Raw genomic sequence first — 20,929 nt, forward strand, 5'->3', positions numbered from 1 at the left:
ATCAATGAATTTACTTGAGTTAAGAAGTAATAGAGGTCTAAAGTTAATGTTTTTGAGCACCTACAGCCAAACGACAGTGGACAGGCCCAATTTTGTCTGATCTAGGAAGCTATGCAGTGTTTGGCCTGGTTAGTACTTGGATGGGAGACCACCTGGGAATACCAGGAGCTGTAGGTAAATTTATACTGCCTTAACATTCTTTTCTATTACATTTTACATTTAATTTTTCAACTTATCATTGAATTTACTTGAGTTAAGAAGTAAAAGAGGTCTAAAGTTAATGTTTTTGAGCACCTACAGCCAAACCACACTGGACATGCCCAATCTCGTCTGATCTTGGAAGCTATGCAGTGTTGGGCCTGGTTAGTACTTGGATGGGAGACCACCTGGGAATACCAGGTGCTGTAGCTAATTCTATACTGCCATAACATTCTTTTCTATTACATTTTACATTTAATTTTTTCAACTTATCAATGAATTTCCTTGAGTTAAGAAGTAATAGAGGTCTAAAGTTAATACTTTTGAGCACCTACAGCCAATCCACACTGGACATGCCCAATCTCATCTTATCTTGGTAGCTATGCAGTGTTGGGCCTCGTCAGTACTTGGATGGGAGACCACCTGGGAAAACCAGGTGCAGTAGGTATATTTATACTCCCATAACATTCTTTTCTTTTACATTTTACATTTAATTTTTTCAACTTATCAATTAATTTACTTGAGTTAAGAAGTAATACAGGTCTAAAATTAATGTTTTTGAGCACCTACAGCCAAACCACACTGGACATGCCCAATCTCATCTGATCTTGGAAGCTATGCAGTGTTGGGACTGGTTAGTACTTGGATGGGTGACTACCTAGGAATCCCAGGTGCTGTAGGTAATTTTAAACTGCCATAACATTCTTTTCTATTACATTTTACATTTAATTTTTTCAACTTATCAATGAATTTACTTGTGTTAAGAAGTAAAAGCGGTCTAAATTTAATGCTTTTGAGCACCTACAGCCAAACCACACTGAACATGCCCAATCTCGTCTGATCTTGGAAGCTATGCAGTGTTGGGCCTGGTTAGTACTTGGATGGGAGACCACCTAGGAATACCAGGAGCTGTAGGCAATTTTATACTGCCAGAACATTCTTTTCTATTACATTTTACATTTAATTTTTTCAACTTATCAATGAATTTACTTGAGTTAAGAAGTAATAGAGGTCTAAATTTAATGCTTTTGAGCACCTACAGCCAAACCACACTGGACATGCCCAATCTCGTCTGATCTTGGAAGCTATGCAGTGTTGGGCCTGGTTTGTACTTGGATGGAAGACCACGTGGGAATACCAGGTGCTGTAGGTAATTTTAGACAACCAAAACATTATTTTCTATTACATTCTACATTTCATTTTTTCAACTTATCAATGAATTTACTTGAGTTAAGAAGTAAAAGAGGTCTAAAGTTAATGGTTTTGAGCACCTACAGCCAAACCACACTAGACATGTACAATCTCGTCTGATCTTGGAAACTATGCAGTGTTGGGCCTGGTTAGTACTTGGATGGAAGACCGCCTGGGAATACTAGGTACTGTAGGTAATTTTATACTGCCATAACATTCTTTTCTATTACATTTTACATTTCATTTTTCAACTTATCATTGAATTTACTTGAGTTAAGAAGTAAAAGAGGTCTAAAGTTAATGTTTTTGAGCACCTACAGCCAAACCACACTGGACATGCCCAATCTCGTCTGAACTTGGAAGCTAGGCAGTGTTGGGCCTGCTTAGTACTTGGATGGGAGACCACCTAGGATTACCAGGTGCTGTAGGTAATTTTATACTGCCATAACATTCTTTTCTATTACATTTTAAATTTAATTTTTTCAACTTATCAATGAATTTACTTGAGTTAAGAAGTAATAGAGGTCTAAAGTTAATGTTTTTGAGCACCTACAGCCAAACCACACTGGATATGCCCAATCTCGTCTGATCTTGGAAGCTATGCAGTGTTGGGCCTGGTTAGTACTTGGATGGGACACCACCTGGGAATACCAGGAGCTGTAGGTAATTTTATACTCCCATAACATTCTTTTCTATTACATTTTACATTTAATTTTTTCAACTTATCAATTAATTTACTTGAGTTAAGAAGTAATACAGGTCTAAAGTTAATGTTTTTGAGCACCTACAGCCAAACCACACTGGACATGCCCAATCTCGTCTGATCTTGGAAGCTATGCAGTGTTGGGACTGGTTAGTACTTGGATGGGTGACTACCTAGGAATCCCAGGTGCTGTAGGTAATTTTAAACTGCCATAACATTCTTTTCTATTACATTTTACATTTAATTTTTTCAACTTATCAATGAATTTACTTGTGTTAAGAAGTAAAAGCGGTCTAAGTTTAATGCTTTTGAGCACCTTCAGCCAAACCACACTGGACATGCCCAATCTCGTCTGATCTTGGAAGCTATGCAGTGTTGGGCCTGGTTAGTACTTGGATGGGACACCACCTGGGAATACCAGGAGCTGTAGGTAATTTTATACTGCCAGAACATTCTTTTCTATTACATTTTACATTTAATTTTTTCAACTTATCAATGAATTTACTTGAGTTAAGAAGTAAAAGAGGTCTAAAGTTAATGGTTTTGAGCACCTACAGCCAAACCACACTAGACATGCCCAATCTCGTCTGATCTTGGAAGCTATGCAGTGTTGGGCCTGGTTAGTACTTGGATGGGAGACCACCTGGGAATACTAGGTGCTGTAGGTAATTTAATACTGCCATAACATTCTTTTCTATTACATTTTACATTTCATTTTTCAACTTATCATTGAATTTACTTGAGTTAAGAAGTAAAAGAGGTCTAAAGTTAATGTTTTTGAGCACCTACAGCCAAACCACACTGGACATGCCCAATCTCATCTGAACTTGGAAGCTAGGCAGTGTTGGGCCTGGTTAGTACTTGGATGGGAGACCACCTGGGATTACCAGGAGCTGTAGGTAATTTTATACTGCCATAACATTCTTTTCTATTACATTTTACATTTAATTTTTTCAACTTATCAATGAATTTACTTGAGTTAAGAAGTAATAGAGGTCTAAAGTTAATGTTTTTGAGCACCTACAGCCAAACGACAGTGGACAGGCCCAATTTTGTCTGATCTAGGAAGCTATGCAGTGTTTGGCCTGGTTAGTACTTGGATGGGAGACCACCTGGGAATACCAGGAGCTGTAGGTAAATTTATACTGCCTTAACATTCTTTTCTATTACATTTTACATTTAATTTTTCAACTTATCATTGAATTTACTTGAGTTAAGAAGTAAAAGAGGTCTAAAGTTAATGTTTTTGAGCACCTACAGCCAAACCACACTGGACATGCCCAATCTCGTCTGATCTTGGAAGCTATGCAGTGTTGGGCCTGGTTAGTACTTGGATGGGAGACCACCTGGGAATACCAGGTGCTGTAGCTAATTCTATACTGCCATAACATTCTTTTCTATTACATTTTACATTTAATTTTTTCAACTTATCAATGAATTTCCTTGAGTTAAGAAGTAATAGAGGTCTAAAGTTAATACTTTTGAGCACCTACAGCTAATCCACACTGGACATGCCCAATCTCATCTTATCTTGGTAGCTATGCAGTGTTGGGCCTCGTCAGTACTTGGATGGGAGACCACCTGGGAAAACCAGGTGCAGTAGGTATATTTATACTCCCATAACATTCTTTTCTTTTACATTTTACATTTAATTTTTTCAACTTATCAATTAATTTACTTGAGTTAAGAAGTAATACAGGTCTAAAATTAATGTTTTTGAGCACCTACAGCCAAACCACACTGGACATGCCCAATCTCATCTGATCTTGGAAGCTATGCAGTGTTGGGACTGGTTAGTACTTGGATGGGTGACTACCTAGGAATCCCAGGTGCTGTAGGTAATTTTAAACTGCCATAACATTCTTTTCTATTACATTTTACATTTAATTTTTTCAACTTATCAATGAATTTACTTGTGTTAAGAAGTAAAAGCGGTCTAAATTTAATGCTTTTGAGCACCTACAGCCAAACCACACTGAACATGCCCAATCTCGTCTGATCTTGGAAGCTATGCAGTGTTGGGCCTGGTTAGTACTTGGATGGGAGACCACCTAGGAATACCAGGAGCTGTAGGCAATTTTATACTGCCAGAACATTCTTTTCTATTACATTTTACATTTAATTTTTTCAACTTATCAATGAATTTACTTGAGTTAAGAAGTAATAGAGGTCTAAATTTAATGCTTTTGAGCACCTACAGCCAAACCACACTGGACATGCCCAATCTCGTCTGATCTTGGAAGCTATGCAGTGTTGGGCCTGGTTTGTACTTGGATGGAAGACCATGTGGGAATACCAGGTGCTGTAGGTAATTTTAGACAACCAAAACATTATTTTCTATTACATTCTACATTTCATTTTTTCAACTTATCAATGAATTTACTTGAGTTAAGAAGTAAAAGAGGTCTAAAGTTAATGGTTTTGAGCACCTACAGCCAAACCACACTAGACATGTACAATCTCGTCTGATCTTGGAAACTATGCAGTGTTGGGCCTGGTTAGTACTTGGATGGAAGACCGCCTGGGAATACTAGGTACTGTAGGTAATTTTATACTGCCATAACATTCTTTTCTATTACATTTTACATTTCATTTTTCAACTTATCATTGAATTTACTTGAGTTAAGAAGTAAAAGAGGTCTAAAGTTAATGTTTTTGAGCACCTACAGCCAAACCACACTGGACATGCCCAATCTCGTCTGAACTTGGAAGCTAGGCAGTGTTGGGCCTGCTTAGTACTTGGATGGGAGACCACCTAGGATTACCAGGTGCTGTAGGTAATTTTATACTGCCATAACATTCTTTTCTATTACATTTTAAATTTAATTTTTTCAACTTATCAATGAATTTACTTGAGTTAAGAAGTAATAGAGGTCTAAAGTTAATGTTTTTGAGCACCTACAGCCAAACCACACTGGATATGCCCAATCTCGTCTGATCTTGGAAGCTATGCAGTGTTGGGCCTGGTTAGTACTTGGATGGGACACCACCTGGGAATACCAGGAGCTGTAGGTAATTTTATACTCCCATAACATTCTTTTCTATTACATTTTACATTTAATTTTTTCAACTTATCAATTAATTTACTTGAGTTAAGAAGTAATACAGGTCTAAAGTTAATGTTTTTGAGCACCTACAGCCAAACCACACTGGACATGCCCAATCTCGTCTGATCTTGGAAGCTATGCAGTGTTGGGACTGGTTAGTACTTGGATGGGTGACTACCTAGGAATCCCAGGTGCTGTAGGTAATTTTAAACTGCCATAACATTCTTTTCTATTACATTTTACATTTAATTTTTTCAACTTATCAATGAATTTACTTGTGTTAAGAAGTAAAAGCGGTCTAAGTTTAATGCTTTTGAGCACCTTCAGCCAAACCACACTGGACATGCCCAATCTCGTCTGATCTTGGAAGCTATGCAGTGTTGGGCCTGGTTAGTACTTGGATGGGACACCACCTGGGAATACCAGGAGCTGTAGGTAATTTTATACTGCCAGAACATTCTTTTCTATTACATTTTACATTTAATTTTTTCAACTTATCAATGAATTTACTTGAGTTAAGAAGTAAAAGAGGTCTAAAGTTAATGGTTTTGAGCACCTACAGCCAAACCACACTAGACATGCCCAATCTCGTCTGATCTTGGAAGCTATGCAGTGTTGGGCCTGGTTAGTACTTGGATGGGAGACCACCTGGGAATACTAGGTGCTGTAGGTAATTTAATACTGCCATAACATTCTTTTCTATTACATTTTACATTTCATTTTTCAACTTATCATTGAATTTACTTGAGTTAAGAAGTAAAAGAGGTCTAAAGTTAATGTTTTTGAGCACCTACAGCCAAACCACACTGGACATGCCCAATCTCATCTGAACTTGGAAGCTAGGCAGTGTTGGGCCTGGTTAGTACTTGGATGGGAGACCACCTGGGATTACCAGGAGCTGTAGGTAATTTTATACTGCCATAACATTCTTTTCTATTACATTTTAAATTTAATTTTTTCAACTTATCAATGAATTTACTTGAGTTAAGAAGTAATAGAGGTCTAAAGTTAATGTTTTTGAGCACCTACAGCCAATCCACACTGGACATGCCCAATCTCATCTTATCTTGGTAGCTATGCAGTGTTGGGCCTCGTCAGTACTTGGATGGGAGACCACCTGGGAAAACCAGGTGCAGTAGGTATATTTATACTCCCATAACATTCTTTTCTTTTACATTTTACATTTAATTTTTTCAACTTATCAATTAATTTACTTGAGTTAAGAAGTAATACAGGTCTAAAATTAATGTTTTTGAGCACCTACAGCCAAACCACACTGGACATGCCCAATCTCATTTGATCTTGGAAGCTATGCAGTGTTGGGACTGGTTAGTACTTGGATGGGTGACTACCTAGGAATCCCAGGTGCTGTAGGTAATTTTAAACTGCCATAACATTCTTTTCTATTACATTTTACATTTAATTTTTTCAACTTATCAATGAATTTACTTGTGTTAAGAAGTAAAAGCGGTCTAAATTTAATGCTTTTGAGCACCTACAGCCAAACCACACTGAACATGCCCAATCTCGTCTGATCTTGGAAGCTATGCAGTGTTGGGCCTGGTTTGTACTTGGATGGAAGACCACCTGGGAATACCAGGTGCTGTAGGTAATTTTAGACAGCCAAAACATTCTTTTCTATTACATTCTACATTTCATTTTTTCAACTTATCAATGAATTTACTTGAGTTAAGAAGTAAAAGAGGTCTAAAGTTAATGGTTTTGAGCACCTACAGCCAAACCACACTAGACATGTACAATCTCGTCTGATCTTGGAAACTATGCAGTGTTGGGCCTGGTTAGTACTTGGATTTAAGACCGCCTGGGAATACTAGGTACTGTAGGTAATTTTATACTGCCATAACATTCTTTTCTATTACATTTTACATTTCATTTTTCAACTTATCATTGAATTTACTTGAGTTAAGAAGTAAAAGAGGTCTAAAGTTAATGTTTTTGAGCACCTACAGCCAAACCACACTGGACATGCCCAATCTTGTCTGAACTTGGAAGCTAGGCAGTGTTGGGCCTGGTTAGTACTTGGATGGGAGACCACCTAGGATTACCAGGTGCTGTAGGTAATTTTATACTGCCATAACATTCTTTTCTATTACATTTTAAATTTAATTTTTTCAACTTATTAATGAATTTACTTGTGTTAAGAAGTAAAAGCGGTCTAAGTTTAATGCTTTTGAGCACCTTCAGCCAAACCACACTGGACATGCCCAATCTCGTCTGATCTTGGAAGCTATGCAGTGTTGGGCCTGGTTAGTACTTGGATGGGACACCACCTGGGAATACCAGGAGCTGTAGGTAATTTTATACTGCCAGAACATTCTTTTCTATTACATTTTACATTTAATTTTTTCAACTTATCAATGAATTTACTTGAGTTAAGAAGTAATAGAGGTCTAAATGTAATGCTTTTGAGCACCTACAGCCAAACCACACTGGACATGCCCAATCTCGTCTGATCTTGGAAGCTATGCAGTGTTGGGCCTGGTTTGTACTTGGATGGGAGACCACCTGGGAATACCAGGTGCTGTAGGTAATTTTAGACAGCCAAAACATTTTTTTCTATTACATTCTACATTTCACTTTTTCAACTTATCAATGAATTTACTTGAGTTAAGAAGTAAAAGAGGTCTAAAGTAAATGGTTTAGAGCACCTACAGCCAAACCACACTAGACATGCCCAATCTCGTCTGATCTTGGAAGCTATGCAGTGTTGGGCCTGGTTAGTACTTGGATGGGAGACCACCTGGGAATACTAGGTGCTGTAGGTAATTTTATACTGCCATAACTTTCTTTTCTATTACATTTTACATTTCATTTTTCAACTTATCATTGAATTTACTTGAGTTAAGAAGTAAAAGAGGTCTAAAGTTAATGTTTTTGAGCACCTACAGCCAAACCACACTGGACATGCCCAATCTCATCTGAACTTGGAAGCTAGGCAGTGTTGGGCCTGGTTAGTACTTGGATGGGAGACCACCTGGGATTACCAGGAGCTGTAGGTAATTTTATACTGCCATAACATTCTTTTCTATTACATTTTAAATTTAATTTTTTCAACTTATCAATGAATTTACTTGAGTTAAGAAGTAATAGAGGTCTAAAGTTAATGTTTTTGAGCACCTACAGCCAAACCACACTGGATATGCCCAATCTTGTCTGATCTTGGAAGCTGTGCAGTGTTGGGCCAGGTTAGTACTTGGATGGGAGACCACCTGGAAATACCAGGAGCTGTAGGTAATTTTATACTGCCATAACATTCTTTTCTATTACATTTTACATTTAATTTTTTCAACTTATCAATGAATTTACTTGAGTTAAGAAGTAATAGAGGTATAAAGTTAATGTTTTAGAGCACCAACAGCCAAACCACAGTGGACATGCCCAATCTTGTCTGATCTTGGAAGCTATGCAGTGTTCGGCCTGGTTAGTACTTGGATGGGAGACCACCTGGGAATACCAGGAGCTGTAGGTAATTTTATACTGCCTTAACAATCTTTTCTATTACATTTTACATTTAATTTTTCAACTTATCATTGAATTTACTTGAGTTAAGAAGTAAAAGAGGTCTAAAGTTAATGTTTTTGAGCACCTACAGCCAAACCACACTGGACATGCCCAATCTCGTCTGATCTTGGAAGCTATGCAGTGTTGGGCCTGGTTAGTACTTGGATGGGAGACCACCTGGGAATACCAGGTGCTGTAGGTAATTTTATACTGCCATAACATTCTTTTCTATTACATTTTACATTTAATTTTTCAACTTATCAATGAATTTCCTTGAGTTAAGAAGTAATAGAGGTCTAAAGTTAATACTTTTGAGCACCTACAGCCAATCCACACTGGACATGCCCAATCTCATCTTATCTTGGTAGCTATGCAGTGTTGGGCCTTGTCAATACTTGGATGGGAGACCACCTGGGAAAACCAGGTGCAGTAGGTATATTTATACTCCCATAACATTCTTTTCTTTTACATTTTACATTTAATTTTTTCAACTTATCAATTAATTTACTTGAGTTAAGAAGTAATACAGGTCTAAAGTTAATGTTTTTGAGCACCTACAGCCAAACCACACTGGACATGCCCAATCTCATCTAATCTTGGAAGCTATGCAGTGTTGGGACTGGTTAGTACTTGGATGGGTGACTACCTAGGAATCCCAGGTGCTGTAGGTAATTTTAAACTGCCATAACATTCTTTTCTATTACATTTTACATTTAATTTTTTCAACTTATCAATGAATTTACTTGTGTTAAGAAGTAAAAGCGGTCTAAATTTAATGCTTTTGAGCACCTACAGCCAAACCACACTGTACATGCCCAATCTCGTCTGATCTTGGAAGCTATGCAGTGTTGGGCCTGGTTAGTACTTGGATGGGAGACCACCTAGGAATACCAGGAGCTGTAGGTAATTTTATACTGCCAGAACATTCTTTTCTATTACATTTTACATTTAATTTTTTCAACTTATCAATGAATTTACTTGAGTTAAGAAGTAATAGAGGTCTAAATTTAATGCTTTTGAGCACCTACAGCCAAACCACACTGGACATGCCCAATCTCGTCTGATCTTGGAAGCTATGCAGTGTTGGGCCTGGTTTGTACTTGGATGGGAGACCACCTGGGAATACCAGGTGCTGTAGGTAATTTTAGACAGCCAAAACATTCTTTTCTATTACATTCTACATTTCATTTTTTCAACTTATCAATGAATTTACTTGAGTTAAGAAGTAAAAGAGGTCTAAAGTTAATGGTTTTGAGCACCTACAGCCAAACCACACTAGACATGTACAATCTCGTCTGATCTTGGAAACTATGCAGTGTTGGGCCTGGTTAGTACTTGGATGGAAGACCGCCTGGGAATACTAGGTACTGTAGGTAATTTTATACTGCCATAACATTCTTTTCTATTACATTTTACATTTCATTTTTCAACTTATCATTGAATTTACTTGAGTTAAGAAGTAAAAGAGGTCTAAAGTTAATGCTTTTGAGCACCTACAGCCAAACCACACTGGACATGCCCAATCTCGTCTGAACTTGGAAGCTAGGCAGTGTTGGGCCTGGTTAGTACTTGGATGGGAGACCACCTGGGATTACCAGGTGCTGTAGGTAATTTTATACTGCCATAACATTCTTTTCTATTACATTTTAAATTTAATTTTTTCAACTTATCAATGAATTTACTTGAGTTAAGAAGTAATAGAGGTCTAAAGTTAATGTTTTTGAGCACCTACAGCCAAACCACACTGGATATGCCCAATCTCGTCTGATCTTGGAAGCTATGCAGTGTTGGGCCTGGTTAGTACTTGGATCGGAGACCACCTGGGAATACCAGGAGCTGTAGGTAATTTTATACTGCCTTAACATTCTTTTCTATTACATTTTACATTTAATTTTTCAACTTATCATTGAATTTACTTGAGTTAAGAAGTAAAAGAGGTCTAAAGTTAATGTTTTTGAGCACCTACAGCCAAACCACACTGGACATGCCCAATCTCGTCTGATCTTGGAAGCTATGCAGTGTTGGGACTGGTTAGTACTTGGATGGGTGACTACCTAGGAATCCCAGGTGCTGTAGGTAATTTTAAACTGCCATAACATTCTTTTCTATTACATTTTACATTTAATTTTTTCAACTTATCAATGAATTTACTTGTGTTAAGAAGTAAAAGCGGTCTAAGTTTAATGCTTTTGAGCACCTTCAGCCAAACCACACTGGACATGCCCAATCTCGTCTGATCTTGGAAGCTATGCAGTGTTGGGCCTGGTTAGTACTTGGATGGGACACCACCTGGGAATACCAGGAGCTGTAGGTAATTTTATACTGCCAGAACATTCTTTTCTATTACATTTTACATTTAATTTTTTCAACTTATCAATGAATTTACTTGAGTTAAGAAGTAATAGAGGTCTAAATTTAATGCTTTTGAGCACCTACAGCCAAACCACACTGGACATGCCCAATCTCGTCTGATCTTGGAAGCTATGCAGTGTTGGGCCTGGTTTGTACTTGGATGGGAGACCACCTGGGAATACCAGGTGCTGTAGGTAATTTTAGACAGCCAAAACATTTTTTTCTATTACATTCTACATTTCATTTTTTCAACTTATCAATGAATTTACTTGAGTTAAGAAGTAAAAGAGGTCTAAAGTTAATGGTTTTGAGCACCTACAGCCAAACCACACTAGACATGCCCAATCTCGTCTGATCTTGGAAGCTATGCAGTGTTGGGCCTGGTTAGTACTTGGATGGGAGACCACCTGGGAATACTAGGTGCTGTAGGTAATTTTATACTGCCATAACATTCTTTTCTATTACATTTTACATTTCATTTTTCAACTTATCATTGAATTTACTTGAGTTGAGAAGTAAAAGAGGTCTAAAGTTAATGTTTTTGAGCACCTACAGCCAAACCACACTGGACATGCCCAATCTCATCTGAACTTGGAAGCTAGGCAGTGTTGGGCCTGGTTAGTACTTGGATGGGAGACCACCTGGGATTACCAGGTGCTGTTGGTAATTTTATACTGCCATAACATTCTTTTCTATTACATTTTAAATTTAATTTTTTCAATTTATCAATGAATTTACTTGAGTTAAGAAGTAATAGAGGTCTAATGTTAATGTTTTTGAGCACCTACAGCCAAACCACACTGGATATGCCCAATCTTGTCTGATCTTGGAAGCTGTGCAGTGTTGGGCCTGGTTAGTACTTGGATGGGAGACCACCTGGAAATACCAGGTGCTGTAGGTAATTTTATACTGCCATAACAGTCTTTTCTATTACATTTTACATTTAATTTTTTCAACTTATTAATGAATTTACTTGAGTTAAGAAGTAATAGAGGTATAAAGTTAATGTTTTAGAGCACCAACAGCCAAACCACAGTGGACATGCCCAATCTTGTCTGATCTTGGAAGCTATGCAGTGTTCGGCCTGGTTAGTACTTGGATGGGAGACAACCTGGGAATACCAGGAGCTGTAGGTAATTTTATACTGCCTTAACATTCTTTTCTATTACATTTTACATTTAATTTTTCAACTTATCATTGAATTTACTTGAGTTAAGAAGTAAAAGAGGTCTAAAGTTAATGTTTTTGAGCACCTACAGCCAAACCACACTGGACATGCCCAATCTCGTCTGATCTTGGAAGCTATGCAGTGTTGGGCCTGGTTAGTACTTGGATGGGAGACCACCTGGGAATACCAGGTGCTGTAGGTAATTTTATACTGCCATAACATTCTTTTCTATTACATTTTACATTTAATTTTTTCAACTTATCAATGAATTTCCTTGAGTTAAGAAGTAATAGAGGTCTAAAGTTAATACTTTTGAGCACCTACAGCCAATCCACACTGGACATGCCCAATCTCATCTTATCTTGGTAGCTATGCAGTGTTGGGCCTCGTCAGTACTTGGATGGGAGACCACCTGGGAAAACCAGGTGCAGTAGGTATATTTATACTCCCATAACATTCTTTTCTTTTACATTTTTCATTTAATTTTTTCAACTTATCAATTAATTTACTTGAGTTAAGAAGTAATACAGGTCTAAAGTTAATGTTTTTGAGCACCTACAGCCAAACCACACTGGACATGCCCAATCTCATCTGATCTTGGAAGCTATGCAGTGTTGGGACTGGTTAGTACTTGGATGGGTGACTACCTAGGATTCCCAGGTGCTGTAGGTAATTTTAAACTGCCATAACATTCTTTTCTATTACATTTTACATTTAATTTTTTCAACTTATTAATGAATTTACTTGTGTTAAGAAGTATAAGCGGTCTAAATTTAATGCTTTTGAGCACCTACAGCCAAACCACACTGAACATGCCCAATCTCGTCTGATCTTGGAAGCTATGCAGTGTTGGGCCTGGTTAGTACTTGGATGGGAGACCACCTAGGAATACCAGGAGCTGTAGGTAATTTTATACTGCCAGAACATTCTTTTCTATTACATTTTACATTTAATTTTTTCAACTTATCAATGAATTTACTTGAGTTAAGAAGTAATAGAGGTCTAAATTTAATGCTTTTGAGCACCTACAGCCAAACCACACTGGACATGCCCAATCTCGTCTGATCTTGGAAGCTATGCAGTGTTGGGCCTGGTTTGTACTTGGATGGAAGACCACCTGGGAATACCAGGTGCTGTATGTAATTTTAGACAGCCAAAACATTCTTTCTATTACATTCTACATTTCATTTTTTCAACTTATCAATGAATTTACTTGAGTTAAGAAGTAAAAGAGGTCTAAAGTTAATGGTTTTGAGCACCTACAGCCAAACCACACTAGACATGTACAATCTCGTCTGATCTTGGAAACTATGCAGTGTTGGGCCTGGTTAGTACTTGGATGGAAGACCGCCTGGGAATACTAGGTACTGTAGGTAATTTTATACTGCCATAACATTCTTTTCTATTACATTTTACATTTCATTTTTCAACTTATCATTGAATTTACTTGAGTTAAGAAGTAAAAGAGGTCTAAAGTTAATGTTTTTGAGCACCTACAGCCAAACCACACTGGACATGCCCAATCTCGTCTGAACTTGGAAGCTAGGCAGTGTTGGGCCTGGTTAGTACTTGGATGGGAGACCACCTGGGATTACCAGGTGCTGTAGGTAATTTTATACTGCCATAACATTCTTTTCTATTACATTTTAAATTTAATTTTTTCAACTTATCAATGAATTTACTTGAGTTAAGAAGTAATAGAGGTCTAAAGTTAATGTTTTTGAGCACCTACAGCCAAACCACACTGGATATGCCCAATCTCGTCTGATCTTGGAAGCTATGCAGTGTTGGGCCTGGTTAGTACTTGGATGGGAGACCACCTGGGAATACCAGGTGCTGTAGGTAATTTTATACTGCCATAACATTCTTGTCTATTACATTTTACATTTAATTTTTTCAACTTATCAATGAATTTCCTTGAGTTAAGAAGTAATAGAGATCTAAAGTTAATACTTTTGAGCACCTACAGCCAATCCACACTGGACATGCCCAATCTCGTCTGATCTTGGTAGCTATGCAGTGTTGGGCCTCGTCAGTACTTGGATGGGAGACCACCTGGGAAAACCAGGTGCAGTAGGTAATTTTATACTCCCATAACATTCTTTTCTATTACATTTTACATTTAATTTTTTCAACTTATCAATTAATTTACTTGAGTTAAGAAATAATACAGGTCTAAAGTTAATGTTTTTGAGCACCTACAGCCAAACCAAACTGGACATGCCCAATCTCGTCTGATTTTGGAAGCTATGCAGTGTTGGGACTGGTTAGTACTTGGATGGGTGACTACCTAGGAATCCCAGGTGCTGTAGGTAATTTTAAACTGCCATAACATTCTTTTCTATTACATTTTACATTTAATTTTTTCAATTTATCAATGAATTTACTTGTGTTAAGAAGTAAAAGCGGTCTAAGTTTAATGCTTTTGAGCACCTTCAGCCAAACCACACTGGACATGCCCAATCTCATCTGATCTTGGAAGCTATGCAGTGTTGGGCCAGGTTAGTACTTGGATGGGACACCACCTGGGAATACCAGGAGCTGTAGGTAATTTTATACTGCCAGAACATTCTTTTCTATTACATTTTACATTTAATTTTTTCAACTTATCAATGAATTTACTTGAGTTAAGAAGTAATAGAGGTCTAAATTTAATGCTTTTGAGCACCTACAGCCAAACCACACTGGACATGCCCAATCTCGTCTGATCTTGGAAGCTATGCAGTGTTGGGCCTGGTTTGTACTTGGATGGGAGACCACCTGGGAATACCAGGTGCTGTAGGTACTTTTAGACAGCCAAAACATTTTTTTCTATTACATTCTACATTTCATTTTTTCAACTTATCAATGAATTTACTTGAGTTAAGAAGTAAAAGAGGTCTAAAGTTAATGGTTTTGAGCACCTACAGCCAAACCACACTAGACATGCCCAATCTCGTCTGATCTTGGAAGCTATGCAGTGTTGGGCCTGGTTAGTACTTGGATGGGAGACCACCTGGGAATACTAGGTGCTGTAGGTAATTTTATACTGCCATAACATTCTTTTCTATTACATTTTACATTTCATTTTTCAACTTATCATTGAATTTACTTGAGTTAAGAAGTAAAAGAGGTCTAAAGTTAATGTTTTTGAGCACCTACAGCCAAACCACACTGGACATGCCCAATCTCATCTGAATTTGGAAGCTAGGCAGTGTTGGGCCTGGTTAGTACTTGGATGGGAGACCACCTGGGATTACCAGGTGCTGTAGGTAATTTTATACTGCCATAACATTCTTTTCTATTACATTTTAAATTTAATTTTTTCAACTTATCAATGAATTTACTTGAGTTAAGAAGTAATAGAGGTCTAAAGTTAATGTTTTTGAGCACCTACAGCCAAACCACACTGGATATGCCCAATCTTGTCTGATCTTGGAAGCTGTGCAGTGTTGGGCCTGGTTAGTACTTGGATGGGAGACCACCTGGAAATACCAGGTGCTGTAGTTAATTTTATACTGCCATAACAGTCTTTTCTATTACATTTTACATTTAATTTTTTCAACTTATCAATGAATTTACTTGAGTTAAGAAGTAATAGAGGTATAAAGTTAATGTTTTAGAGCACCAACAGCCAAACCACAGTGGACATGCCCAATCTTGTCTGATCTTGGAAGCTATGCAGTGTTCGGCCTGGTTAGTACTTGGATGGGAGACCACCTGGGAATACCAGGAGCTGTAGGTAATTTTATACTGCCTTAACATTCTTTTCTATTACATTTTACATTTAATTTTTCAACTTATCATTGAATTTACTTGAGTTAAGAAGTAAAAGAGGTCTAAAGTTAATGTTTTTGAGCACCTACAGCCAAACCACACTGGACATGCCCAATCTCGTCTGATCTTGGAAGCTATGCAGTGTTGGGCCTGGATAGTACTTGGATGGGAGACCACCTGGGAATACCAGGTGCTGTAGCTAATTCTATACTGCCATAACATTCTTTTCTATTACATTTTACATTTAATTTTTTCAACTTATCAATGAATTTCCTTGAGTTAAGAAGTAATAGAGGTCTAAAGTTAATACTTTTGAGCACCTACAGCCAATCCACACTGGACATGCCCAATCTCATCTTATCTTGGTAGCTATGCAGTGTTGGGCCTCGTCAGTACTTGGATGGGAGACCACCTGGGAAAACCAGGTGCAGTAGGTATATTTATACTCCCATAACATTCTTTTCTTTTACATTTTACATTTAATTTTTTCAACTTATCAATTAATTTACTTGAGTTAAGAAGTAATACAGGTCTAAAATTAATGTTTTTGAGCACCTACAGCCAAACCACACTGGACATGCCCAATCTCATCTGATCTTGGAAGCTATGCAGTGTTGGGACTGGTTAGTACTTGGATGGGTGACTACCTAGGAATCCCAGGTGCTGTAGGTAATTTTAAACTGCCATAACATTCTTTTCTATTACATTTTACATTTAATTTTTTCAACTTATCAATGAATTTACTTGTGTTAAGAAGTAAAAGCGGTCTAAATTTAATGCTTTTGAGCACCTACAGCCAAACCACACTGAACATGCCCAATCTCGTCTGATCTTGGAAGCTATGCAGTGTTGGGCCTGGTTAGTACTTGGATGGGAGACCACCTAGGAATTCCAGGAGCTGTAGGCAATTTTATACTGCCAGAACATTCTTTTCTATTACATTTTACATTTAATTTTTTCAACTTATCAATGAATTTACTTGAGTTAAGAAGTAATAGAGGTCTAAATTTAATGCTTTTGAGCACCTACAGCCAAACCACACTGGACATGCCCAATCTCGTCTGATCTTGGAAGCTATGCAGTGTTGGGCCTGGTTTGTACTTGGATGGAAGACCACGTGGGAATACCAGGTGCTGTAGGTAATTTTAGACAACCAAAACATTCTTTTCTATTACATTCTACATTTCATTTTTTCAACTTATCAATGAATTTACTTGAGTTAAGAAGTAAAAGAGGTCTAAAGTTAATGGTTTTGAGCACCTACAGCCAAACCACACTAGACATGTACAATCTCGTCTGATCTTGGAAACTATGCAGTGTTGGGCCTGGTTAGTACTTGGATGGGAGACCACCTAGGATTACCAGGTGCTGTAGGTAATTTTATACTGCCATAACATTCTTTTCTATTACATTTTAAATTTAATTTTTTCAACTTATCAATGAATTTACTTGAGTTAAGAAGTAATAGAGGTCTAAAGTTAATGTTTTTGAGCACCTACAGCCAAACCACACTGGATATGCCCAATCTCGTCTGATCTTGGAAGCTATGCAGTGTTGGGCCTGGTTAGTACTTGGATGGGACACCACCTGGGAATACCAGGAGCTGTAGGTAATTTTATACTCCCATAACATTCTTTTCTATTACATTTTACATTTAATTTTTTCAACTTATCAATTAATTTACTTGAGTTAAGAAGTAATACAGGTCTAAAGTTAATGTTTTTGAGCACCTACAGCCAAACCACACTGGACATGCCCAATCTCGTCTGATCTTGGAAGCTATGCAGTGTTGGGACTGGTTAGTACTTGGATGGGTGACTACCTAGGAATCCCAGGTGCTGTAGGTAATTTTAAACTGCCATAACATTCTTTTCTATTACATTTTACATTTAATTTTTTCAACTTATCAATGAATTTACTTGTGTTAAGAAGTAAAAGCGGTCTAAGTTTAATGCTTTTGAGCACCTTCAGCCAAACCACACTGGACATGCCCAATCTCGTCTGATCTTGGAAGCTATGCAGTGTTGGGCCTGGTTAGTACTTGGATGGGACACCACCTGGGAATACCAGGAGCTGTAGGTAATTTTATACTGCCAGAACATTCTTTTCTATTACATTTTACATTTAATTTTTTCAACTTATCAATGAATTTACTTGAGTTAAGAAGTAAAAGAGGTCTAAAGTTAATGGTTTTGAGCACCTACAGCCAAACCACACTAGACATGCCCAATCTCGTCTGATCTTGGAAGCTATGCAGTGTTGGGCCTGGTTAGTACTTGGATGGGAGACCACCTGGGAATACTAGGTGCTGTAGGTAATTTTATACTGCCATAACATTCTTTTCTATTACATTTTACATTTCATTTTTCAACTTATCATTGAATTTACTTGAGTTAAGAAGTAAAAGAGGTCTAAAGTTAATGTTTTTGAGCACCTACAGCCAAACCACACTGGACATGCCCAATCTCATCTGAACTTGGAAGCTAGGCAGTGTTGGGCCTGGTTAGTACTTGGATGGGAGACCACCTGGGATTACCAGGAGCTGTAGGTAATTTTATACTGCCATAACATTCTTTTCTATTACATTTTAAATTTAATTTTTTCAACTTATCAATGAATTTACTTGAGTTAAGAAGTAATAGAGGTCTAAAGTTAATGTTTTTGAGCACCTACAGCCAATCCACACTGGACATGCCCAATCTCATCTTATCTTGGTAGCTATGCAGTGTTGGGCCTCGTCAGTACTTGGATGGGAGACCACCTGGGAAAACCAGGTGCAGTAGGTATATTTATACTCCCATAACATTCTTTTCTTTTACATTTTACATTTAATTTTTTCAACTTATCAATTAATTTACTTGAGTTAAGAAGTAATACAGGTCTAAAATTAATGTTTTTGAGCACCTACAGCCAAACCACACTGGACATGCCCAATCTCATTTGATCTTGGAAGCTATGCAGTGTTGGGACTGGTTAGTACTTGGATGGGTGACTACCTAGGAATCACAGGTGCTGTAGGTAATTTTAAACTGCCATAACATTCTTTTCTATTACATTTTACATTTAATTTTTTCAACTTATCAATGAATTTACTTGTGTTAAGAAGTAAAAGCGGTCTAAATTTAATGCTTTTGAGCACCTACAGCCAAACCACACTGAACATGCCCAATCTCGTCTGATCTTGGAAGCTATGCAGTGTTGGGCCTGGTTTGTACTTGGATGGAAGACCACCTGGGAATACCAGGTGCTGTAGGTAATTTTAGACAGCCAAAACATTCTTTTCTATTACATTCTACATTTCATTTTTTCAACTTATCAATGAATTTACTTGAGTTAAGAAGTAAAAGAGGTCTAAAGTTAATGTTTTTGAGCACCTACAGCCAAACCACACTAGACATGTACAATCTCGTCTGATCTTGGAAACTATGCAGTGTTGGGCCTGGTTAGTACTTGGATTTAAGACCGCCTGGGAATACTAGGTACTGTAGGTAATTTTATACTGCCATAACATTCTTTTCTATTACATTTTACATTTCATTTTTCAACTTATCATTGAATTTACTTGAGTTAAGAAGTAAAAGAGGTCTAAAGTTAATGTTTTTGAGCACCTACAGCCAAACCACACTGGACATGCCCAATCTCGTCTGAACTTGGAAGCTAGGCAGTGTTGGGCCGGTTAGTACTTGGATGGGAGACCACCTAGGATTACCAGGTGCTGTAGGTAATTTTATACTGCCATAACATTCTTTTCTATTACATTTTAAATTTAATTTTTTCAACTTATTAATGAATTTACTTGTGTTAAGAAGTAAAAGCGGTCTAAGTTTAATGCTTTTGAGCACCTTCAGCCAAACCACACTGGACATGCCCAATCTCGTCTGATCTTGGAAGCTATGCAGTGTTGGGCCTGGTTAGTACTTGGATGGGACACCACCTGGGAATACCAGGAGCTGTAGGTAATTTTATACTGCCAGAACATTCTTTTCTATTACATTTTACTTTTAATTTTTTCAACTTATCAATGAATTTACTTGAGTTAAGAAGTAATAGAGGTCTAAATTTAATGCTTTTGAGCACCTACAGCCAAACCACACTGGACATGCCCAATCTCGTCTGATCTTGGAAGCTATGCAGTGTTGGGTCTGGTTTGTACTTGGATGGGAGACCACCTGGGAATACCAGGTGCTGTAAGTAATTTTAGACAGCCAAAACATTTTTTTCTATTACATTCTACATTTCATTTTTTCAACTTATCAATGAATTTACTTGAGTTAAGAAGTAAAAGAGGTCTAAAGTAAATGGTTTAGAGCACCTACAGCCAAACCACACTAGACATGCCCAATCTCGTCTGATCTTGGAAGCTATGCAGTGTTGGGCCTGGTTAGTACTTGGATGGGAGACCACCTGGGAATACTAGGTGCTGTAGGTAATTTTATACTGCCATAACATTCTTTTCTATTACATTTTACATTTCATTTTTCAACTTATCATTGAATTTACTTGAGTTAAGAAGTAAAAGAGGTCTAAAGTTAATGTTTTTGAGCACCTACAGCCAAACCACACTGGACATGCCCAATCTCATCTGAACTTGGAAGCTAGGCAGTGTTGGGCCTGGTTAGTACTTGGATGGGAGACCACCTGGGATTACCAGGAGCTGTAGGTAATTTTATACTGCCATAACATTCTTTTCTATTACATTTTAAATTTAATTTTTTCAACTTATCAATGAATTTACTTGAGTTAAGAAGTAATAGAGGTCTAAAGTTAATGTTTTTGAGCACCTACAGCCAAACCACACTGGATATGCCCAATCTTGTCTGATCTTGGAAGCTGTGCAGTGTTGGGCCTGGTTAGTACTTGGATGGGAGACCACCTGGAAATACCAGGTGCTGTAGGTAATTTTATACTGCCATAACAGTCTTTTCTATTACATTTTACATTTAATTTTTTCAACTTATCAATGAATTTACTTGAGTTAAGAAGTAATAGAGG

The 20,929-nt window shown here is 37.5% G+C and overlaps 3 non-coding genes and 80 pseudogenes across 3 annotated transcripts; all 83 read left to right on the forward strand.

Annotated features, from left to right (window-relative positions):
• The first annotated feature begins 292 nt into the window (after positions 1-292).
• On the forward strand, positions 293-411 carry LOC148439596 (5S ribosomal RNA; annotated as a pseudogene).
• Positions 412-527: 116 nt separating this feature from the next.
• Positions 528-646, forward strand: LOC148439597 (5S ribosomal RNA; annotated as a pseudogene).
• Positions 647-762: 116 nt separating this feature from the next.
• On the forward strand, positions 763-881 carry LOC148439598 (5S ribosomal RNA; annotated as a pseudogene).
• A 116-nt stretch (positions 882-997) lies between these two features.
• LOC148439599 (5S ribosomal RNA) lies at positions 998-1,116 on the forward strand (annotated as a pseudogene).
• A 116-nt stretch (positions 1,117-1,232) lies between these two features.
• LOC148439600 (5S ribosomal RNA) lies at positions 1,233-1,351 on the forward strand (annotated as a pseudogene).
• A 116-nt stretch (positions 1,352-1,467) lies between these two features.
• Positions 1,468-1,586, forward strand: LOC148439601 (5S ribosomal RNA; annotated as a pseudogene).
• A 115-nt stretch (positions 1,587-1,701) lies between these two features.
• LOC148439602 (5S ribosomal RNA) lies at positions 1,702-1,820 on the forward strand (annotated as a pseudogene).
• A 116-nt stretch (positions 1,821-1,936) lies between these two features.
• Positions 1,937-2,055, forward strand: LOC148439603 (5S ribosomal RNA; annotated as a pseudogene).
• Positions 2,056-2,171: 116 nt separating this feature from the next.
• Positions 2,172-2,290, forward strand: LOC148439604 (5S ribosomal RNA; annotated as a pseudogene).
• A 116-nt stretch (positions 2,291-2,406) lies between these two features.
• Positions 2,407-2,525, forward strand: LOC148439605 (5S ribosomal RNA; annotated as a pseudogene).
• A 116-nt stretch (positions 2,526-2,641) lies between these two features.
• On the forward strand, positions 2,642-2,760 carry LOC148439606 (5S ribosomal RNA; annotated as a pseudogene).
• A 115-nt stretch (positions 2,761-2,875) lies between these two features.
• Positions 2,876-2,994, forward strand: LOC148439607 (5S ribosomal RNA; annotated as a pseudogene).
• A 350-nt stretch (positions 2,995-3,344) lies between these two features.
• Positions 3,345-3,463, forward strand: LOC148439608 (5S ribosomal RNA; annotated as a pseudogene).
• A 116-nt stretch (positions 3,464-3,579) lies between these two features.
• LOC148439609 (5S ribosomal RNA) lies at positions 3,580-3,698 on the forward strand (annotated as a pseudogene).
• Positions 3,699-3,814: 116 nt separating this feature from the next.
• On the forward strand, positions 3,815-3,933 carry LOC148439610 (5S ribosomal RNA; annotated as a pseudogene).
• A 116-nt stretch (positions 3,934-4,049) lies between these two features.
• Positions 4,050-4,168, forward strand: LOC148439611 (5S ribosomal RNA; annotated as a pseudogene).
• Positions 4,169-4,284: 116 nt separating this feature from the next.
• On the forward strand, positions 4,285-4,403 carry LOC148439612 (5S ribosomal RNA; annotated as a pseudogene).
• A 116-nt stretch (positions 4,404-4,519) lies between these two features.
• Positions 4,520-4,638, forward strand: LOC148439613 (5S ribosomal RNA; annotated as a pseudogene).
• Positions 4,639-4,753: 115 nt separating this feature from the next.
• On the forward strand, positions 4,754-4,872 carry LOC148439614 (5S ribosomal RNA; annotated as a pseudogene).
• A 116-nt stretch (positions 4,873-4,988) lies between these two features.
• Positions 4,989-5,107, forward strand: LOC148439615 (5S ribosomal RNA; annotated as a pseudogene).
• A 116-nt stretch (positions 5,108-5,223) lies between these two features.
• LOC148439616 (5S ribosomal RNA) lies at positions 5,224-5,342 on the forward strand (annotated as a pseudogene).
• Positions 5,343-5,458: 116 nt separating this feature from the next.
• LOC148439617 (5S ribosomal RNA) lies at positions 5,459-5,577 on the forward strand (annotated as a pseudogene).
• Positions 5,578-5,693: 116 nt separating this feature from the next.
• LOC148439618 (5S ribosomal RNA) lies at positions 5,694-5,812 on the forward strand (annotated as a pseudogene).
• Positions 5,813-5,927: 115 nt separating this feature from the next.
• On the forward strand, positions 5,928-6,046 carry LOC148439619 (5S ribosomal RNA; annotated as a pseudogene).
• A 116-nt stretch (positions 6,047-6,162) lies between these two features.
• On the forward strand, positions 6,163-6,281 carry LOC148439620 (5S ribosomal RNA; annotated as a pseudogene).
• Positions 6,282-6,397: 116 nt separating this feature from the next.
• LOC148439621 (5S ribosomal RNA) lies at positions 6,398-6,516 on the forward strand (annotated as a pseudogene).
• Positions 6,517-6,632: 116 nt separating this feature from the next.
• Positions 6,633-6,751, forward strand: LOC148439622 (5S ribosomal RNA; annotated as a pseudogene).
• Positions 6,752-7,101: 350 nt separating this feature from the next.
• On the forward strand, positions 7,102-7,220 carry LOC148439623 (5S ribosomal RNA; annotated as a pseudogene).
• A 116-nt stretch (positions 7,221-7,336) lies between these two features.
• LOC148439624 (5S ribosomal RNA) lies at positions 7,337-7,455 on the forward strand (annotated as a pseudogene).
• A 116-nt stretch (positions 7,456-7,571) lies between these two features.
• On the forward strand, positions 7,572-7,690 carry LOC148439625 (5S ribosomal RNA; annotated as a pseudogene).
• Positions 7,691-7,806: 116 nt separating this feature from the next.
• LOC148439626 (5S ribosomal RNA) lies at positions 7,807-7,925 on the forward strand (annotated as a pseudogene).
• A 115-nt stretch (positions 7,926-8,040) lies between these two features.
• On the forward strand, positions 8,041-8,159 carry LOC148439627 (5S ribosomal RNA; annotated as a pseudogene).
• Positions 8,160-8,275: 116 nt separating this feature from the next.
• Positions 8,276-8,394, forward strand: LOC148439628 (5S ribosomal RNA; annotated as a pseudogene).
• A 116-nt stretch (positions 8,395-8,510) lies between these two features.
• LOC148439629 (5S ribosomal RNA) lies at positions 8,511-8,629 on the forward strand (annotated as a pseudogene).
• Positions 8,630-8,744: 115 nt separating this feature from the next.
• Positions 8,745-8,863, forward strand: LOC148439630 (5S ribosomal RNA). The gene has a single exon (XR_015876189.1). It is a non-coding gene; the product is annotated as a 5S ribosomal RNA (ribosomal RNA).
• A 350-nt stretch (positions 8,864-9,213) lies between these two features.
• Positions 9,214-9,332, forward strand: LOC148439631 (5S ribosomal RNA; annotated as a pseudogene).
• Positions 9,333-9,448: 116 nt separating this feature from the next.
• On the forward strand, positions 9,449-9,567 carry LOC148439632 (5S ribosomal RNA; annotated as a pseudogene).
• Positions 9,568-9,683: 116 nt separating this feature from the next.
• On the forward strand, positions 9,684-9,802 carry LOC148439633 (5S ribosomal RNA; annotated as a pseudogene).
• A 116-nt stretch (positions 9,803-9,918) lies between these two features.
• Positions 9,919-10,037, forward strand: LOC148439634 (5S ribosomal RNA; annotated as a pseudogene).
• Positions 10,038-10,152: 115 nt separating this feature from the next.
• On the forward strand, positions 10,153-10,271 carry LOC148439635 (5S ribosomal RNA; annotated as a pseudogene).
• Positions 10,272-10,387: 116 nt separating this feature from the next.
• Positions 10,388-10,506, forward strand: LOC148439636 (5S ribosomal RNA; annotated as a pseudogene).
• A 115-nt stretch (positions 10,507-10,621) lies between these two features.
• On the forward strand, positions 10,622-10,740 carry LOC148439637 (5S ribosomal RNA; annotated as a pseudogene).
• Positions 10,741-10,856: 116 nt separating this feature from the next.
• LOC148439638 (5S ribosomal RNA) lies at positions 10,857-10,975 on the forward strand (annotated as a pseudogene).
• Positions 10,976-11,091: 116 nt separating this feature from the next.
• Positions 11,092-11,210, forward strand: LOC148439639 (5S ribosomal RNA; annotated as a pseudogene).
• Positions 11,211-11,326: 116 nt separating this feature from the next.
• LOC148439640 (5S ribosomal RNA) lies at positions 11,327-11,445 on the forward strand (annotated as a pseudogene).
• Positions 11,446-11,560: 115 nt separating this feature from the next.
• LOC148439641 (5S ribosomal RNA) lies at positions 11,561-11,679 on the forward strand (annotated as a pseudogene).
• Positions 11,680-11,795: 116 nt separating this feature from the next.
• LOC148439642 (5S ribosomal RNA) lies at positions 11,796-11,914 on the forward strand (annotated as a pseudogene).
• Positions 11,915-12,264: 350 nt separating this feature from the next.
• LOC148439643 (5S ribosomal RNA) lies at positions 12,265-12,383 on the forward strand. The gene has a single exon (XR_015876190.1). It is a non-coding gene; the product is annotated as a 5S ribosomal RNA (ribosomal RNA).
• Positions 12,384-12,499: 116 nt separating this feature from the next.
• Positions 12,500-12,618, forward strand: LOC148439644 (5S ribosomal RNA; annotated as a pseudogene).
• Positions 12,619-12,734: 116 nt separating this feature from the next.
• Positions 12,735-12,853, forward strand: LOC148439645 (5S ribosomal RNA; annotated as a pseudogene).
• A 116-nt stretch (positions 12,854-12,969) lies between these two features.
• On the forward strand, positions 12,970-13,088 carry LOC148439646 (5S ribosomal RNA; annotated as a pseudogene).
• A 116-nt stretch (positions 13,089-13,204) lies between these two features.
• On the forward strand, positions 13,205-13,323 carry LOC148439647 (5S ribosomal RNA; annotated as a pseudogene).
• A 115-nt stretch (positions 13,324-13,438) lies between these two features.
• Positions 13,439-13,557, forward strand: LOC148439648 (5S ribosomal RNA; annotated as a pseudogene).
• Positions 13,558-13,672: 115 nt separating this feature from the next.
• LOC148439649 (5S ribosomal RNA) lies at positions 13,673-13,791 on the forward strand (annotated as a pseudogene).
• A 116-nt stretch (positions 13,792-13,907) lies between these two features.
• LOC148439650 (5S ribosomal RNA) lies at positions 13,908-14,026 on the forward strand. Its single transcript, XR_015876188.1, has one exon. It is a non-coding gene; the product is annotated as a 5S ribosomal RNA (ribosomal RNA).
• Positions 14,027-14,142: 116 nt separating this feature from the next.
• On the forward strand, positions 14,143-14,261 carry LOC148439651 (5S ribosomal RNA; annotated as a pseudogene).
• Positions 14,262-14,377: 116 nt separating this feature from the next.
• On the forward strand, positions 14,378-14,496 carry LOC148439652 (5S ribosomal RNA; annotated as a pseudogene).
• A 116-nt stretch (positions 14,497-14,612) lies between these two features.
• LOC148439653 (5S ribosomal RNA) lies at positions 14,613-14,731 on the forward strand (annotated as a pseudogene).
• A 116-nt stretch (positions 14,732-14,847) lies between these two features.
• LOC148439654 (5S ribosomal RNA) lies at positions 14,848-14,966 on the forward strand (annotated as a pseudogene).
• Positions 14,967-15,082: 116 nt separating this feature from the next.
• LOC148439655 (5S ribosomal RNA) lies at positions 15,083-15,201 on the forward strand (annotated as a pseudogene).
• A 115-nt stretch (positions 15,202-15,316) lies between these two features.
• Positions 15,317-15,435, forward strand: LOC148439656 (5S ribosomal RNA; annotated as a pseudogene).
• Positions 15,436-15,551: 116 nt separating this feature from the next.
• LOC148439657 (5S ribosomal RNA) lies at positions 15,552-15,670 on the forward strand (annotated as a pseudogene).
• A 116-nt stretch (positions 15,671-15,786) lies between these two features.
• On the forward strand, positions 15,787-15,905 carry LOC148439658 (5S ribosomal RNA; annotated as a pseudogene).
• Positions 15,906-16,020: 115 nt separating this feature from the next.
• LOC148439659 (5S ribosomal RNA) lies at positions 16,021-16,139 on the forward strand (annotated as a pseudogene).
• A 116-nt stretch (positions 16,140-16,255) lies between these two features.
• LOC148439660 (5S ribosomal RNA) lies at positions 16,256-16,374 on the forward strand (annotated as a pseudogene).
• A 116-nt stretch (positions 16,375-16,490) lies between these two features.
• LOC148439661 (5S ribosomal RNA) lies at positions 16,491-16,609 on the forward strand (annotated as a pseudogene).
• Positions 16,610-16,725: 116 nt separating this feature from the next.
• LOC148439662 (5S ribosomal RNA) lies at positions 16,726-16,844 on the forward strand (annotated as a pseudogene).
• Positions 16,845-16,960: 116 nt separating this feature from the next.
• LOC148439663 (5S ribosomal RNA) lies at positions 16,961-17,079 on the forward strand (annotated as a pseudogene).
• Positions 17,080-17,195: 116 nt separating this feature from the next.
• Positions 17,196-17,314, forward strand: LOC148439664 (5S ribosomal RNA; annotated as a pseudogene).
• A 116-nt stretch (positions 17,315-17,430) lies between these two features.
• Positions 17,431-17,549, forward strand: LOC148439665 (5S ribosomal RNA; annotated as a pseudogene).
• A 116-nt stretch (positions 17,550-17,665) lies between these two features.
• LOC148439666 (5S ribosomal RNA) lies at positions 17,666-17,784 on the forward strand (annotated as a pseudogene).
• A 116-nt stretch (positions 17,785-17,900) lies between these two features.
• On the forward strand, positions 17,901-18,019 carry LOC148439667 (5S ribosomal RNA; annotated as a pseudogene).
• Positions 18,020-18,135: 116 nt separating this feature from the next.
• Positions 18,136-18,254, forward strand: LOC148439668 (5S ribosomal RNA; annotated as a pseudogene).
• A 115-nt stretch (positions 18,255-18,369) lies between these two features.
• Positions 18,370-18,488, forward strand: LOC148439669 (5S ribosomal RNA; annotated as a pseudogene).
• Positions 18,489-18,604: 116 nt separating this feature from the next.
• Positions 18,605-18,723, forward strand: LOC148439670 (5S ribosomal RNA; annotated as a pseudogene).
• Positions 18,724-18,839: 116 nt separating this feature from the next.
• Positions 18,840-18,958, forward strand: LOC148439671 (5S ribosomal RNA; annotated as a pseudogene).
• Positions 18,959-19,074: 116 nt separating this feature from the next.
• On the forward strand, positions 19,075-19,193 carry LOC148439672 (5S ribosomal RNA; annotated as a pseudogene).
• Positions 19,194-19,543: 350 nt separating this feature from the next.
• Positions 19,544-19,661, forward strand: LOC148439673 (5S ribosomal RNA; annotated as a pseudogene).
• Positions 19,662-19,777: 116 nt separating this feature from the next.
• LOC148439674 (5S ribosomal RNA) lies at positions 19,778-19,896 on the forward strand (annotated as a pseudogene).
• A 116-nt stretch (positions 19,897-20,012) lies between these two features.
• Positions 20,013-20,131, forward strand: LOC148439675 (5S ribosomal RNA; annotated as a pseudogene).
• Positions 20,132-20,247: 116 nt separating this feature from the next.
• On the forward strand, positions 20,248-20,366 carry LOC148439676 (5S ribosomal RNA; annotated as a pseudogene).
• A 115-nt stretch (positions 20,367-20,481) lies between these two features.
• On the forward strand, positions 20,482-20,600 carry LOC148439677 (5S ribosomal RNA; annotated as a pseudogene).
• Positions 20,601-20,716: 116 nt separating this feature from the next.
• LOC148439678 (5S ribosomal RNA) lies at positions 20,717-20,835 on the forward strand (annotated as a pseudogene).
• The last annotated feature ends 94 nt before the right edge of the window (positions 20,836-20,929 follow it).

The sequence above is a fragment of the Taudactylus pleione genome, unplaced genomic scaffold (genome assembly GCF_031769625.1).
Source record: "Taudactylus pleione unplaced genomic scaffold, aTauple2 ptg001666l, whole genome shotgun sequence".
Lineage (NCBI taxonomy): Eukaryota > Metazoa > Chordata > Amphibia > Anura > Myobatrachidae > Taudactylus > Taudactylus pleione.